The sequence below is a fragment of the Macaca fascicularis genome, chromosome 7 (genome assembly GCF_037993035.2).
Source record: "Macaca fascicularis isolate 582-1 chromosome 7, T2T-MFA8v1.1".
In the NCBI taxonomy this organism is placed as follows: Eukaryota; Metazoa; Chordata; class Mammalia; order Primates; family Cercopithecidae; genus Macaca; species Macaca fascicularis.
Window position 1 is genome coordinate 33,474,511 of NC_088381.1, and position 14,513 is coordinate 33,489,023.

The window sequence follows — 14,513 nt, forward strand, 5'->3', positions numbered from 1 at the left end:
AATGATGGTTTCCAGCTGCATCCATGTCCCTACAAAGGACACAAACTCATCCTTTTTTATGGCTGCATAGTATTCCATGGTGTATATGTGCCACATTTTCTTAATCCAGTCTGTCACTGATGGACATTTGGGTTGATTCCAAGTCTTTGCTATTGTGAATAGTGCCGCAATAAACATACGTGTGCATGTGATTTTATAGCAGCATGATTTATAATCCTTTGGGTATATACCCAGTAATGGGATGGCTGGGTCTTATGGTACTTCTAGTTCTAGATTCTTGAGGAATCGCCATACTGTTTTCCATAATGATTGAACTAGTTTACAATCCCACCAACAGTGTAAAAGTGTTCCTATTTCTCCACATCCTCTCCAGCACCTGTTGTTTCCTGACTTTTTAATGACTGCCATTCTAACTGGTGTGAGATGGTATCTCATTGTGGTTTTGATTTGCATTTCTCTGATGGCCAGTGATGATGAGCATTTTTTCACGTGTCTGTTGGCTGTATGAATGTCTTCTTTTGAGAAGTGTCTGTTCATATCCTTTGCCCACTTTTTGATGGGGTTTGTTTTTTTCTTGTAAATTTGTTTGAGTTCTTTGTAGGTTCTGGATATTAGCCCTTTGTCAGATGAGTAGATTGCAAAAATTTTCTCCCATTCTGTAGGTTGCCTGTTCACTCTGATGGTAGTTTCTTTTGCTGTGCAGAAGCTCTTTAGTTTAATGAGATCCCATTTGTCAATTTTGGCTTTTGTTGCCGTTGCTTTTGGTGTTTTAGACATGAAGTCCTTGCCCGTGCCTATGTCCTGAATGGTATTACCTAGGTTTTCTTCTAGTGTTTTTATGGTATTAGGTCTAACATTTAAGTCTCTAATCCATCTTGAATTAATTTTCGTATAAGGAGTAAGGAAAGGATCCAGTTTCAGCTTTCTACTCATGGCTAGCCAATTTTCCCAGCACCATTTATTAAATAGGGAATCCTTTCCCCATTTCTTGTTTTTCTGAGGAAAAACCCAGTTATATTTAATTGTACATTTGACAACTTCATGAAAAGTATGTAAGATAGGAATTGCACCAGAAAGTCTAGGACACGTGTGCCTTATTTACATAGCATAGTTTTAACACGTGGTTAGGGGATGAGTGGTGAAAGTGCTGATAACTGGGATAGGAGCAGAAGCAAATGTACTGAGCTCATCTTGAGGTCCTCTTGCAGAGACTTCAATACGTATTTCTTAAAGTATAGAAGTGGAGAAACAGTATTTTGCATGGCAATGTTTTGCAGGTGTTAGTAGGTTAACCATTTTTAAAGGGTACTTTATTTTCATTTGGAAAAAATGTGGAAGTAGTGAGAGGGACACCTCTTGTTATTTAACCTGTTGCCTAATTTCCATGTATTATATTTTGCCTCAAACATTAAATTTTCCAAATGCTCAAGCCATTTAAGGTAGACAAGCAGTATAGAGAACCACTATGTCTTACTCAAAGCTAATATAACCATCTACTAAATAGATGGATAAGGTCACTTGGGGAATGTGTTCAACTAAATAAACATATTGTTTAAGTGGTTTATTTTTCTTAGGTAAGCATGTTATTTCAGGTGGCAGATGTGGAAGCATTTTGGGACTATGTGTAGGTGTAACAATGCTAAGCTTTCTTTTAGTTAGTCATGGAAGACTTCACGGAAGAGCATGAGTAGGGTGTGCATAAGAAACTGAGGGGGTATGGATTATTTTTGTGAAGAGCTTCAAAACCAAGGGGGAACTATATCATGTTTGAAATCAAGAGTAACAAGGTTTAATTTTTTATTATATGAGATAGATGGAGAGGGTAAGACATATCACCTTATTTTTTTTTAGACTTTATGTATGTTATACTAATTTTATGTTTACTTCTTTCCCCATATGCTCTTCAATTACATTAAGAGCATCTTGAGAGTGGGAATTATCTCTTCTGCTTCTTTGGTGTCCCATATAGAACAAAATTATGAACATGCTTACAAAAATCTCAGTTAAAAAAGTTTAACTTTTCAAATATGGAAGGTGTGAGCATTTCTTATTAATCATTGGGCAGAGTGTAGGTCAAGAGAGGTCATGGGACAAAGAACTGGGGCAGAACCTTCATAGCATTTCTAGCTTCAAGGGCAAAGCTGAGGCCATTGTGTCATGCTGAAGGCATAGGTAAGCTCTTGAGCTAGCAGGTTAAACTAGTGATTGGACAGGAAACATTGGCATCAACAGTGGCTTAGCATACAGGTGTGGTTCAGGATTCTTGCCAATCATAAGGAAGCAGTTTGAGAATGCTGTTCAGAATGAGCTACCTGCCTCAGAATCTGTCTTAGGAAAACAGGCTTATATAGGACAGCACCAAGGGTAAAATGCTTGTTCTTTACGCAGAAGTGACTTGTTTGGTCTTTCTACGATTTTACCACAGTGACTGAAACCTAACAGATATGAGTTCTTATATTTAGTACAGTTGACTGTTGAACAACATGGGTTTGAACTGTGTGGGTCCATTTATACTTAGATTTTTTTTTCAACCAAACGTGAATCAAAAATACAGTATTAATGGGATGTGAAATCTGCATATATGGAGGGCCAACTTTTCCTATAGGCGGGTTCCACAGGGACATGAGTATGTGCTGATTTTGGTATGTGCAGGGATCTTTAATCAGTCCCCTGCTTGTACTGAGGGACGACTGTATACTCTATTTTGTGGGTTTGACCTATAATGGTCGGAAGTACGATTTCAAATAGTTTAACATTTTTTTTTATTTTAATCGTAAACCCTGGTGATCAATATTTGTCAAGCAGATCTTTTCTTTTTTTATGTATGTATGTATGTACATATGTATGTATGTATATATTTATTATACTTTAAGTTCCAGGGTGCATGTGCACAATGTGCAGGTTTGATACATAGGTATACATGTGCCGTGTTGGTTTGCTGCACCCATCAGCTTGTCATTTACATTAGGTATTTCTCCTAATGCTGTCCCTCCCCCAGCCTCCCACCTCCCAATAAACGCCAGTGTGTGATGTTCCCCGCCCTGTGTCCAAGTGTTCTCATTGTTCATTTCCCACCTGTGAGTGAGAACATGTGGCGTTTGGTTTTCTGTCCTTGTGACAGTTTGCTGAGAATGATGGTTTCCAGCTTTATCTGTGTGTCTGCAAAGGACATGAACACCTCCTTTTTTGTGACTGCATAGTATTCCATGGTGTATATGTGCCACATTTTCTTGATCCAGTCTATCATTGATGGACATTTGGGTTGGTTCCGTCTTTGCTATTGTGAAGAGTGCTGCAGTAAACACACATGTGTGTGTGTCTTTATAGTAGCATGACTTATAATCCTCTGGGTATATACCCAGTAATGGGATCATTGGGTCAAATGGTATTTCTAGTTCTAGATCCTTGTGGCATTGCCACCACTGTCTTCCACAATGGTTGAACTAATTTACACTCCCACCAACAGTGTAAAAGCGTTCCTATTTCTCCACATCCTCTCTAGCATCAGTTGTTTCCTCACTTTTTAAATGATTACCATTCTCATTAGCATGAGATGGTATCTCATTGTGGTTTTGATTTGCATTTCTCTGATGACCAGTGACGATGAGCATTTCTTAATGTGGTCAGACAGATCTTTTCTTGTTGGGCCATGTGACTAGTAGAAGGAAATGGTAATACCCTAATTTAATGAGATTTCTGAATTGAAAGGAGAACAGGTTACTATTTCTAGCTTACACAGGTGGGAGGTGAATAATGTGCACAGCTCCAGGTGGTTTTCCTTCTCTTTTAAGTACGTTGAGGCTCTTCCTCTTTCTGCTGTATAAGAGACATTAAATGTCATAATTGTGCTGTTCAGGAATTTTTAAATTTAAAATTTTTAAATTTAAAATTTTTGGTTGACATACTAAAAGTTTAGCTGGGATTATAAGAAATAATCCTAGATAACACCTCCAATTTTTACCTCAAGCAGATTATTTGAACAACATTGACTTGTTTCATAGAGATTATTTTTTAAGTATGGAGTTTGGTTTTATTCAGTGATTGCTTATTTATTGAGCACTTGATATGTGCCAGATACTTCTAAGTACTTTATGTCTTTTATTTTATTTAATCCTCATGGGAACTTTAAAAGAAAGGTAGTGGTATTTTCAGTTTTAAAAGGTGAGGACATTGAAGCTCTCTTTACCAAACAGAGTAACCACCCCTCCCCATTCTGCTTGAAAAATACACCAATTGATGATCACAACTTATTGATCATTGTATCTTGTGAGTTATATTCTAGTTTACTTTCATACTTCTGCACCAATCATATGAGTTGTACCCTTACCAAGAGCCAATTATATTGGTTCCCAAACCTCTTAATAATTATTTATTTAAAATGAAGCAGATTGGATTCATAAAGAAGTTTTTTTGTGAAAACTGAGGTGAATGTTTGGAAAGACTCAAACACAAGGAGGTACAAAACTTGCCATTGAATTAGGTGTAAATAAGAAAACAATAAATTGGAGAAAAAACAAATCTGTATGATTCTGTATTTATTTCTTTGCAAGTGCATTAGTTTTTGTTATACTTTAAAGGTGCCCACCTTTTTGGCACCAGGGACTGATTTTGTGGAAGAAACTTCTCTGTGGATGGTGAGGGTTGTGGGGGATAGTTTTGGGATATAACTATTCCACCTCAGATCATCAGGCATTAGATTCTCATAAGGAACGTGCAACCTAAATCCCTTGCATAGTTCACAACAGGGTTCATGTGCCTATGAAAATCTCATGTGACCACTGATTTGACAGGAGGCAGAGCTCAGGCCTTAATGCTCCCTACCCACTGCTTACCTCCTGCTGTGTAGCCTGGTTCCTAATAGGCCACAGACTGGTAGTAATCTGTTGCCGAGGGGTTGTGGACCCCTGCTTTAAAGAAACAAGACAAATAACTGTGGATAATGTGTTAGGAGTGTGGCTCAGGCAAGAAAGGCAAAGTAGAAAAGTAATCCGAGGACCCATACTCAAAAATGGGTCTGTTTTATTTTGTTTTGTTTTGTTTTGTTTTGTTTTGTTTTGTTTTAGACGGAGTCTTGCTCTGTCTCCTAGGCTAGAGTGCAGTAGTGCAATCTCGGCTCACTGCAACCTCTGCTAGGATTCAAGCTATTCTCCTGTCTTCTGAGTAGTTGGGATTACAGGTGCCCACCAGCACACCCAACTAATTTTCTGTATTTTCAGTAGAGATGTGGTTTCACCATGTTGGCTAGGCTGGTCTTGAACTCCTGACCTCAAGCGATCTGCCTGCCTCAGCCTCCCAAAGTGCTGGGATTTCAGGCATGAGCCACTGCACCCGACCCAAAAAAGGTTCTTGATCCTGAGTTTGGAACCAAATGAAAAATAAGATACAAGAGAGTGACATAAGAAGACTAGAATGTCAGCTTTATTAATGATAAGATGATCAGAATTCATGGCTTTAGAGCTGCTGCCAAAGGAGCTTGCCGATACTGCAAAAAACAAAAACAAAAACAAAAAAACCCAGAATTTTTGCCTTAGACCATTCCATAATAGGAAGAATAGTGCCAGTCAGTAATTGGAAGAATACTGCCAATCAGTAATGTTGGCAGCTTTTTATTACACTAGCTCCACATATAAAAGAACCATGCACATTAGTCAACAAGCTCACTTCCCTTTGGGATAAGGTAGGTAAGGGAGAGGGAGGAATTCTTCAAGCTAGAAGGCTGAGGTTAGGAAAAGGTAAATCCTACATTAAAATGTTAGGTTATGTTTTATGTTTAAAGATAGAAAGGTAGTATCTGGCTTATTCATTGTATTTTTAATCTACTTTTGAAATTATGAAAATGTGTTGCATAGCTAAGATGGAACAGAACCTAAATTCAAATCTAGTCCTGTATGATTTATACGTTTGTGTCCCCCCCCACCCGACTGAGGCTCGCTCTGTTGCCCAGGCTGGAGTGCAGTGGCGCGATCTCAGATCATTGCAGCCTCTGCGTCATGGGTTCAAGCTGTTCTCGTGCCTCAGCCTCCCTAGTAGCTGGGACTACAGGCGCCTGCCACCATGTGCAGGTAATTTTTGTATTTTCAGTAGAGACGGGGTTTCACCATGTTGGCCAGGGTGGTCTCGAACTACTGACCTCAAGTGATCCGCCTACCTCAGCCTCACAAAGTGCTGGGATTACAGGCATGAGCCACTGCCCCCAGCCTGTGCCCTTTTCACTAAAATCACATTTATTGAGGTTTCTTTGGGGGCACACTCCTGCTTGCTTTTTTACATTTCTTACCTGTGCACCTGAATTTTCCCCTTGCAACTTTGACCACAGAACCTGTTTTGTTTCAGTTAGAATAATCCTCAATCTGGAAATCATGTATTAAATGACACAATGGGATGGAATTGTAGCCTATAATAAGTGAAGAGAAAGAGAAGATCACCACCTAAGAGCTTTAAATGCTTGAAATGCGCCTGGTCTCCAGAGGCAGAGAAGTTACATTGAAAGAATTGGTGGACAGCTCCTCATGCAGTGTTTTTATTTATAAAAGTAATTATTGTACATCAAATTACAAAAAAAAGTTCTTACGTAAAAAATGATAGTCACCAGTGTGATGCAACGTAGAAGTTAATGAAACCTTAAACTATGTTAATAGAAATATGGTGTCAGAATCATGGATGGTGGTGTTCCTTTCTAATCTTAGCTGAGATGATGAATTCATTTTCATACTTTAAGAGGGTCACTCATCAACTGTAATGTCTTAGAAAGACATGTTTGGATTTGTGCTACTGAAAATGTTCTTGTAGGAATAGTTAAAAAACTGGGAATGGGAAGACTGAGAATGTACAGCAATAATACTCTCCAGAGTTTTATTTATAAATGCTGTCATGTAGAAGATAATATAGATTTCTCTCGTGTTCCTCTATAACAGAGTTAGGAATTTTTTTTTTTTTTTGCAGAGGACCAGGTAAACATTGTTGGCTTTGTGTCACAACTTAACTCTGCAGTTGTAACATGAAAGCAAGCAGCCATAGACAATATGTGGTAAACAAATGGGAATGGCTGTATTCCAACAAAACCTTATTTGTAAAAACAGGTAGTGGGCTAGATTTCACCAGCCAATAGTGTGCCAAACTCTTCTCTGAAAGAGCATCATTTCCATGCCAGTTTAAAAGTTTAACTTAAGAGTTTAAGAGAACTTTCGAGAGAATATGGGTTTCAGCAGTGAAAAAGACTGTCTTGAGAGGCCTAGTGTCCTGTTACTGATTTATTATAAGCAGCAGTCCACGTTGCTGTTGGTAGGACTCTTGAACTAACTAGAAGAGAGGACCAGAGGAATCCTAAGACTTCTGCCAACTTTTCTCCACAAATTTTCTGTGCTTCTCTGATAAAAATTTTCTGATTTAGTCATTAACATTTACAGTTTAAGGGAAAAACATTCAACCCGGTAAATAAGTGTGTATTAAGCTTTGCTTTGTATGACTGCTTGTTTTATAGTTTCATTGTATTTTATCCAGTGTAGTGTTTCGTTTTATATATTTTAATTTATATATGCATTTTACATAATATGTATTTTATTGTATATGTGTAAATATTGTATATATAACATATACAGTCACTTCTTGATATCCCATGGGGCATTGGTTCCAGGACCCCTGCAGGTAACAAAATTTATGGATGCTAAAGGCCCTTATATAAAATGGCTTAGTATTTGCGTATAACCCATGCTTATCCTCCTATACAATTTAAATCATTTCTAGATTACATATAATACCTAATACCATGTAGATGCTATGTAAATAGTTGTTATACTACATTTTTTAGTTTGTATTATTTTTTATTTTATTTGTATTTATTTTATTTTATTTTATTTTTTTCCCAAATGTTTTCAGATTGAGGTTGAATGAATCTGCAGATACAGAAACTGAAGATACCTAGGACTGACTGTATATACAATAAAACATACACATTTTAATGTATGATAAAATTAGTTTTGAGATCTGTTTCAATAGATGTATACACTCTAATCAAGATAGGGACCATGTCCATCACTCCAGAAAGTAGCCCCTTTCAGTTAGTTTTCTTTAACGCGTGTGTCTTGGAACTGGTCATCAGATTTCTGTCACTGTAAATTACCTTTGGCCTGTTCTAGAAATAACTACATAATAATGAAATTGTAAGGATAAACTCTTGTATTTGGGTTCTTTGACTCAGAATGTTTTCAAGATTTATCCAAGTTGTTGCATGCATCAGAAATTAGTTATCTTAGTTGAATAATAGTTTGCCACATGCCAGTGTTTATTTGGCCATTCATTCGTTGATGTATAATTGGACATTTTAGAGTTTTTAAGCTATTATGAATAAATCTGTTGTGAAATTCTATGTGAGGTGTTTTATGGTGATTTTTTTTGGTTGGATACATACTGAGTAGAGGAATTGCCAGGTCACATTGTTAACTGTATTGTTAATACTCTGAGAGAGTGGAAAAGTGCTTTTTTAAAGTGGTTGTACCACTTTACAGTCCCATATTGATAGGTTTGGCTGTGTCCCCACCCAAATCTCATATTGAACTGTAGCTCCCATAATCCCCATGTGTCATAGGATTCCCCACGTGAATCATGGGGGTGAGTTTTCCCTTACTGTTCTCATGATAGTGAATGTCTCATGAGTTCTGATGGTTTTATAAAGGGCAGTTCCCCTGCACATGCTCTCTTGCCTGCCGCCATGCAAGACATTGCCTTTGTTTCTTCTTCACCTTCTGCCATGATTGTGACACCTCCCTAGGCATGTGGAACTGTGAGTCCATTAAACCTCTTTTTCTTTTTTCTTTTCTTTTGAGACGGAGTCTCACTTTGTTGCCGAGGCTGGAGTGTAGTGGTGCGATCTTTGCTCACTGCAACCTCCGTCTCCTGGGTTTAAGCTATTCTCCTGCCTCAGCCTCCTGAGTAGCTGCGAACACAGGCGCGCACCACCACACCCAGCTAATTTTTGTATTTTTAATAAGTAGAGGCGAGGTTTCGCCATATTGGGCAGGCTGGTCTTGAACTCCTGACCTCAGGTGATCTGCCCACTTCGGCCTCTCAGATTACAGGCGTGAGCCACCGCGCCAACTGAAACCTCTTTTTCTTTATAAATTACCCAGTCTTGGGTATTTCTTCATAGCTGTGTGAAAATGTACTAATAAACACATGTAACACATTATTGTTGCAGTTGCTCAACATTCTCTATCACACTTGGTATCGTCAGTCATTTTAAGTTTTGTTATTCATGTGGTAGTATCTTATTATGGTTTTAGTTTACATTTCCCTGATGCTTGATGATGTTGAACATTTTTTCATGTGCTTGTTGTTCATTTATGTATCTTCTTTTGCCCGTTTTTAAATCAAATTGTTAGCTTTTTATTACATTTAAAGGACTCTTCATAATTTTGGATATAAAATATTTTGTCAGTGGATGTAATATGAATATTTTCTCCCAGCCTATTCATTGTCTGAATAGTCTTTTGAGGGGCATTAGAATTTTATTTTGATGGGATCATTTACCAAAGCTTTCATTGTATTGTCTAAAAAGCATTTTTGCTTACTGCAAAATGGTGAAGAATTTTTCTTGTTTTCTTCATAAGTTTTATGGTTTTAGATTTTATATGTAGTCCTCTTTTTTTTTTTTTTTTTTTGGAGGCAGTCTCACTGTGTTGCCCAGGCTGAGATGCAGTGGTACGATCTCAGCTCACTGCAACTTCTGCCTCCTGGGTTCAAGTGATTCTCCTGCATCAGCTTCCTGAGTAGCTGGAATTACAGATGTGCGCCACCATGCCCAGCTAATTTTTTGTATTTTTAGTAGAGACGGGGTTTCACCATGTTGGTCAGGCTGGTCTTGAACTCCTGGCCTCAAGTGATCTCGAACAATTTGGCCTCCCAAAGTGCTAGAATACAGGCGTGAACCACCACACGTGGCTTTACATATATCGTAACCGTTTCAAATTAATTTTCGTTTACACTGTGAAAGAGTGGTTCTTCCACTACGTAGTTGGTTGTTCCAGCATCACTTGTTTGAGACTATTGTGTCTTCATTGAATTTTTTTTTTTTTTGGTGCCTTAGTTGAAAATCATTTGACCACACGTGTTTGATTATATTTCTGTACTCTCTATTCTTGGTTTAATCATTATGTCTATTGTAATTTATGCCTACCTGACTTTGTTTTTCTTTTTAAAAATTATGTTGCCTATTCTGAGCCTTTGTACTTCCATATGCGCTTTAGAATCAGCTTGCAGTTTCATTTTAGAAAGGCTTGCTAGAATTTTGATTGGAATTATATCTATTATTTCTTTTATTTTTTACTATTTCTCCACCTTATTACTTGGAGAAAAGTATACTTTGTAATATGTTATATGGGTTGTTCAGTTGTGTTGTTTTTAAGTTGTATTTTAAAAAATTAACATGGAGTAAAATGGACTTCTTTGGCATATAATTCAGTAAACTTTAACACATGTGTAGCTCTGTGTAATTCATACCACAGTCAAGATATGTACAGTTCTGTTACCCTATAAACCATGTTCAGGCTTTTACTTTCCCCTTTTCTCAACTCTTAATCCCTGGCAGCCATTGATCTCTGTTACTGTAGTTTTATCTTTTGGAGACTGTATATAAATGTAATAATACAATACAGTATGTAATGTTTTGACACTGGCTTCTTTCACTAAGCATAATTACATGTGAGATTCAACTATGTTATATGTATCAGTAGATTCTTCCCTTTTATTGCTGAGTGATATTACATTATATGGATATACCATAATTTGTTTATTCATGTTAAAGGATATTTGTGTTGTTTATAGTTTTTGGAGATGTGAGTAGAGTGGCTATGAACATTTTTGTGCAAGTTTTTGTATGAACATAAGTTTTCATTTCTATAGTTTTCATTTCAAATCTCACCTGGGAATAAGATTACTGGATCATATGATAATTTGTAGAGTTTGCTTTATTGATTAATTAATTGATTAATCAGTTGATTAATTGAGTAGTGGTCTTGCTCTGTCACTGAGGCAGGAGTTTGCTTTATTGATTGATTGATTAACCAATTGATTAATTGAGTCGTGGTCTTGCTCTGTCACTGAGGCAGGAGTGCAGTGGCATGATCATAGCTCACTGCAGCCTTCAAGCTCCTGAGCTCAACTGATTCTCCCACCCCAGCCTCCTGAGTAGCTGGGACCACAGGTGCAAGCCAACACACCTGGCTAACCTGGCTAATTTTATTTATTTTTTTGTAGAGAATGGGATCTTTCTGTGTTGCCCAGGCTGGTCTCAAATTCCTGCCTCAGCCTCTCAAAATGCTGGGATTGTAGGAAAGAGCCACTGTGTCTTGCCTTTTTTATTTTTAATAAGTGTTTGTTTCTTATTTTGAAAGTAATCACGTTCATTAGAAAGATTTAGGATATGTGGACATAATTAAAAAATAGGAAAACTATCGCCCATTGTCTTTCTGCTGAAACTCAGACGTTGTAGAAATTTTAGTTTGTTTCCATTTCTTCCTCTTCCTCTTCTTTTTCTGTTTATACCTAGTGGCAGGAATTTTGAAAATATAATTTAATTTCCATCTTTATCTTAATTGTATATATATGAGATTCAGTTCTTAGTAATTTTCTGATTAGTATGTGACACATTATCTGCCATGTGTATAACCATAATTCACATTGGTAGAAGTGAATTACTCTAGTGGGATTTTAGGCAATGTGACTGGCTCATGTGAGATAGTTTTGACTCACCAACCTTTATTTATTCATCAAATCCAACCAATTGCCTATCTCAAGGATTATATAGTTGATGCCAACCACTTGACTTGCCATTCAGACAGAATAAAGCCTAAAGGCAGCTACATACTTGTCATTTTTTATTGTGTGAATAATTATTTCTATAGTAACTTGCCTTCTAAATTAAGAATAATGTTGTTTGTATTCTCAAAAGGAATAGAATGCAAATATTTCCACGTAGTTTTAGAAATCAGATGCCACTATCTCTATATTTTTCTACCTCTTACCTTTATTTGTAAGTGTTGTGGGCTACTCCTGTTTTCAGAATGTTGGCTCCTGTCAAGTGATTGCTAAGGGCTTGATGTGGCCTTGTAGAACTCGGATAAACATTTTCTTCTCTGCATTTGGTTGAAGTGTTTATCAGTGATCTCCTTGTCATCTTTGCGGCCAGGAGCTTGGCTAAAAGGATTGTTTATCTTGAGGTTTGGGGGATCAGATCAATCTTCTGAGGCTTTCTGACCTGGCTTCTCACCATGGTTGGATATTAGACAGTATCATTAAGCTAATAATCAGACCCTATAACTCAGAATTTAGACATGAAGTAATTCAGCTTGTTTTACTTATTTAAAAGAGGATAATATTCTCCGGTTCTGGGTAATATGGAGTGAACAGACAGCACTCTTTCTTTAGAAATGAATGTAATTATAAAATCTGGACAGAATATGTGGTCAGCAGCTGCAGGCAGATAGAGAAAGAACATCAGATTTCAAAATACCAACAAACCTCCGAGATCTCTTTCAGTACAGCCAGAAACCTAGAAGTGAACACTGCAGAAAAACATAGCCAGATCCAGAAGCTCTCTAGCTCTGGCTTGAGCTGTGAGAAAGGATGAAAAGCATAGAGGGAGTTAAGGTCATCCCTTGTTATTTTTTCTTTTCCTTTTCCCCTATTTTCTTACAACTTAGTCCCAGGCAATCACGTGGTAATGACATCAGCTGACAACCGCTGGGTGCAGGAACCAAAACCCTGATGGAGGGTACCTTCAGCTCTGTTTGATGGAACTGTAGTTCCAAGAGGCAGAGCCAAAGCCCATTGCTTTTTCTACTCTATCCTCTCAGTGTTTTTCACCAAACCAGTGCGGTTGTAAAAGTGACCTCGTTCAGGCAGGAGGACAGAAAAAGATGCCCTCAGGAAACTGGAAAAGAGAGGAAAGAGCTTGGGAAAGAGACCTCGTGAAGTCATATACAGACACTTGGGTTCATGAATCTGATCTTAATTTGCATATTTTAAAAAGGCTTTAAAAACAGGTATGGGGTAGAACTCCACCCAGGTTTGTAGACTTACCATTGGATGGCACACCTACAGGAATAATCCAAATAACACTGCAAAGGCTTTGAAAACTGAACTGACATTGGAACTACAACCTACAGAGGGCATATTGGAACTTGCAGCCTGAGTTTAAATAGGTTGATTGCCTGCTAAAACAAAAATATAAATACACTTTATAGGATTTAAGAATATCCTGAGTTTTTTGTATTGTTTTGGCTTTTTGAGAGAGGGTCTTAACTCTGTCGTGCAGGCTGGAGTGCGCTGGCACAATCAGGGCTCGCAGCAGCCTGGACCTCCCATGCTCAAGCAATCCTCCTGCTTCAGCCTCCTGGGTAGCTGGGACTACAGGCACATGCCACCATGCCTGGCTAATTTTAAATTTTTTTGTAGAAAGGAGGTCTCGCTGTGTTGCTCAGGCTGGTCTTGAACTCCTGGGCTCAAGTGATCCTCCCACCTAGGCCTTCAAGAGTGCCGTGATTATAGGCATGAGCTACTGCCTCTGGCTGATCCTTAGTTTTATAGCACATTATTCAGAATGTCAAGGATATGATCCAAAGTTACTTGATATACAAAAGGCCATAAATAATTCATAATGGTAAAGGCAATAACAGACACCAGTGACAAGATAATACAAATGTTGGAATTATTTGACAAAGACATTAAGCCCTCCATTATTAAAATGCTTGAATAAGCAACTGTAAACATTTCTGCCACAAATGTTACACTAAAAGTGTCAACGAAGAAGTAAAAGGTAAAGAGGAAACAAAATTTTAGAACTAAAAAAGCAATAACTATAACCTAAAAATCTGTGGATGGATTCAATAACAGAATGGAGATGAAAGAGGAAAGAGTCAGTGAATAAAGACAGGTCAATTGAAATTTTTCAATCTGAACAATAAAGAGAAAAATGGAAAAAACTTCAGAGCTTCAGAGAACTGTGGGCTGGTAACATTAGGGCTAAAATTTATATCATTAAATTTCCAGAAGGAGAGAAAAGTAGTGTGATGCAAAAAAAAAAAGAAGAAGAAATAATTGCTGAAAACTGTGATTGTGTTAAAAGTCAGAAGTATACATTAAAGTGAAAAAAGTCAATTTTACTGCATGAGAATTTAAAAAATAATTTTAAAAAGGAACTGGTATTATATTGAGGCAGTAACATGGAATTTTTATTTTATAGTAGGTAAATCCTGACTCCTGTGACTTTGGGAATTATTGATTTCACAGTTAGTAATGGCAAATGTTTTTCCCACATTATTGTCTGAACTGAATCAAAACTTGGTGTGAATAGTGGTGGCAAGATACTGACCTTTTTTTAAGAGCAGTTCTTGGTATGTACAATAGCTTGGCTTTTTATGGCCTTTATTTTCTAATCTACAGAAATGTTCTACTTGTGAGGTACTGCAGGGACATGAACAGCCCTGAGAAAGTAGGTTCTTACTTGTTTTTCTACTTAT

The 14,513-nt window shown here is 37.4% G+C and overlaps 1 protein-coding gene across 17 annotated transcripts in view; it reads left to right on the forward strand.

Annotated features, from left to right (window-relative positions):
- TCF12 (transcription factor 12) overlaps positions 1-14,513 on the forward strand; it is a 375,367-nt gene that overhangs the window by 101,554 nt on the left and 259,300 nt on the right. For 4 of the 17 annotated variants that reach the window (XM_073995877.1, XM_065547340.1, XM_073995873.1 and 1 more), the window contains exon 4: positions 14,437-14,485. The exons of the other annotated variants lie outside the window; for them this stretch is intronic. The gene's annotated coding sequence lies outside the window, so the exon portion shown is untranslated. The remainder of the gene's footprint in view (positions 1-14,436; positions 14,486-14,513) is intronic. 17 annotated transcript variants of the gene reach the window in all.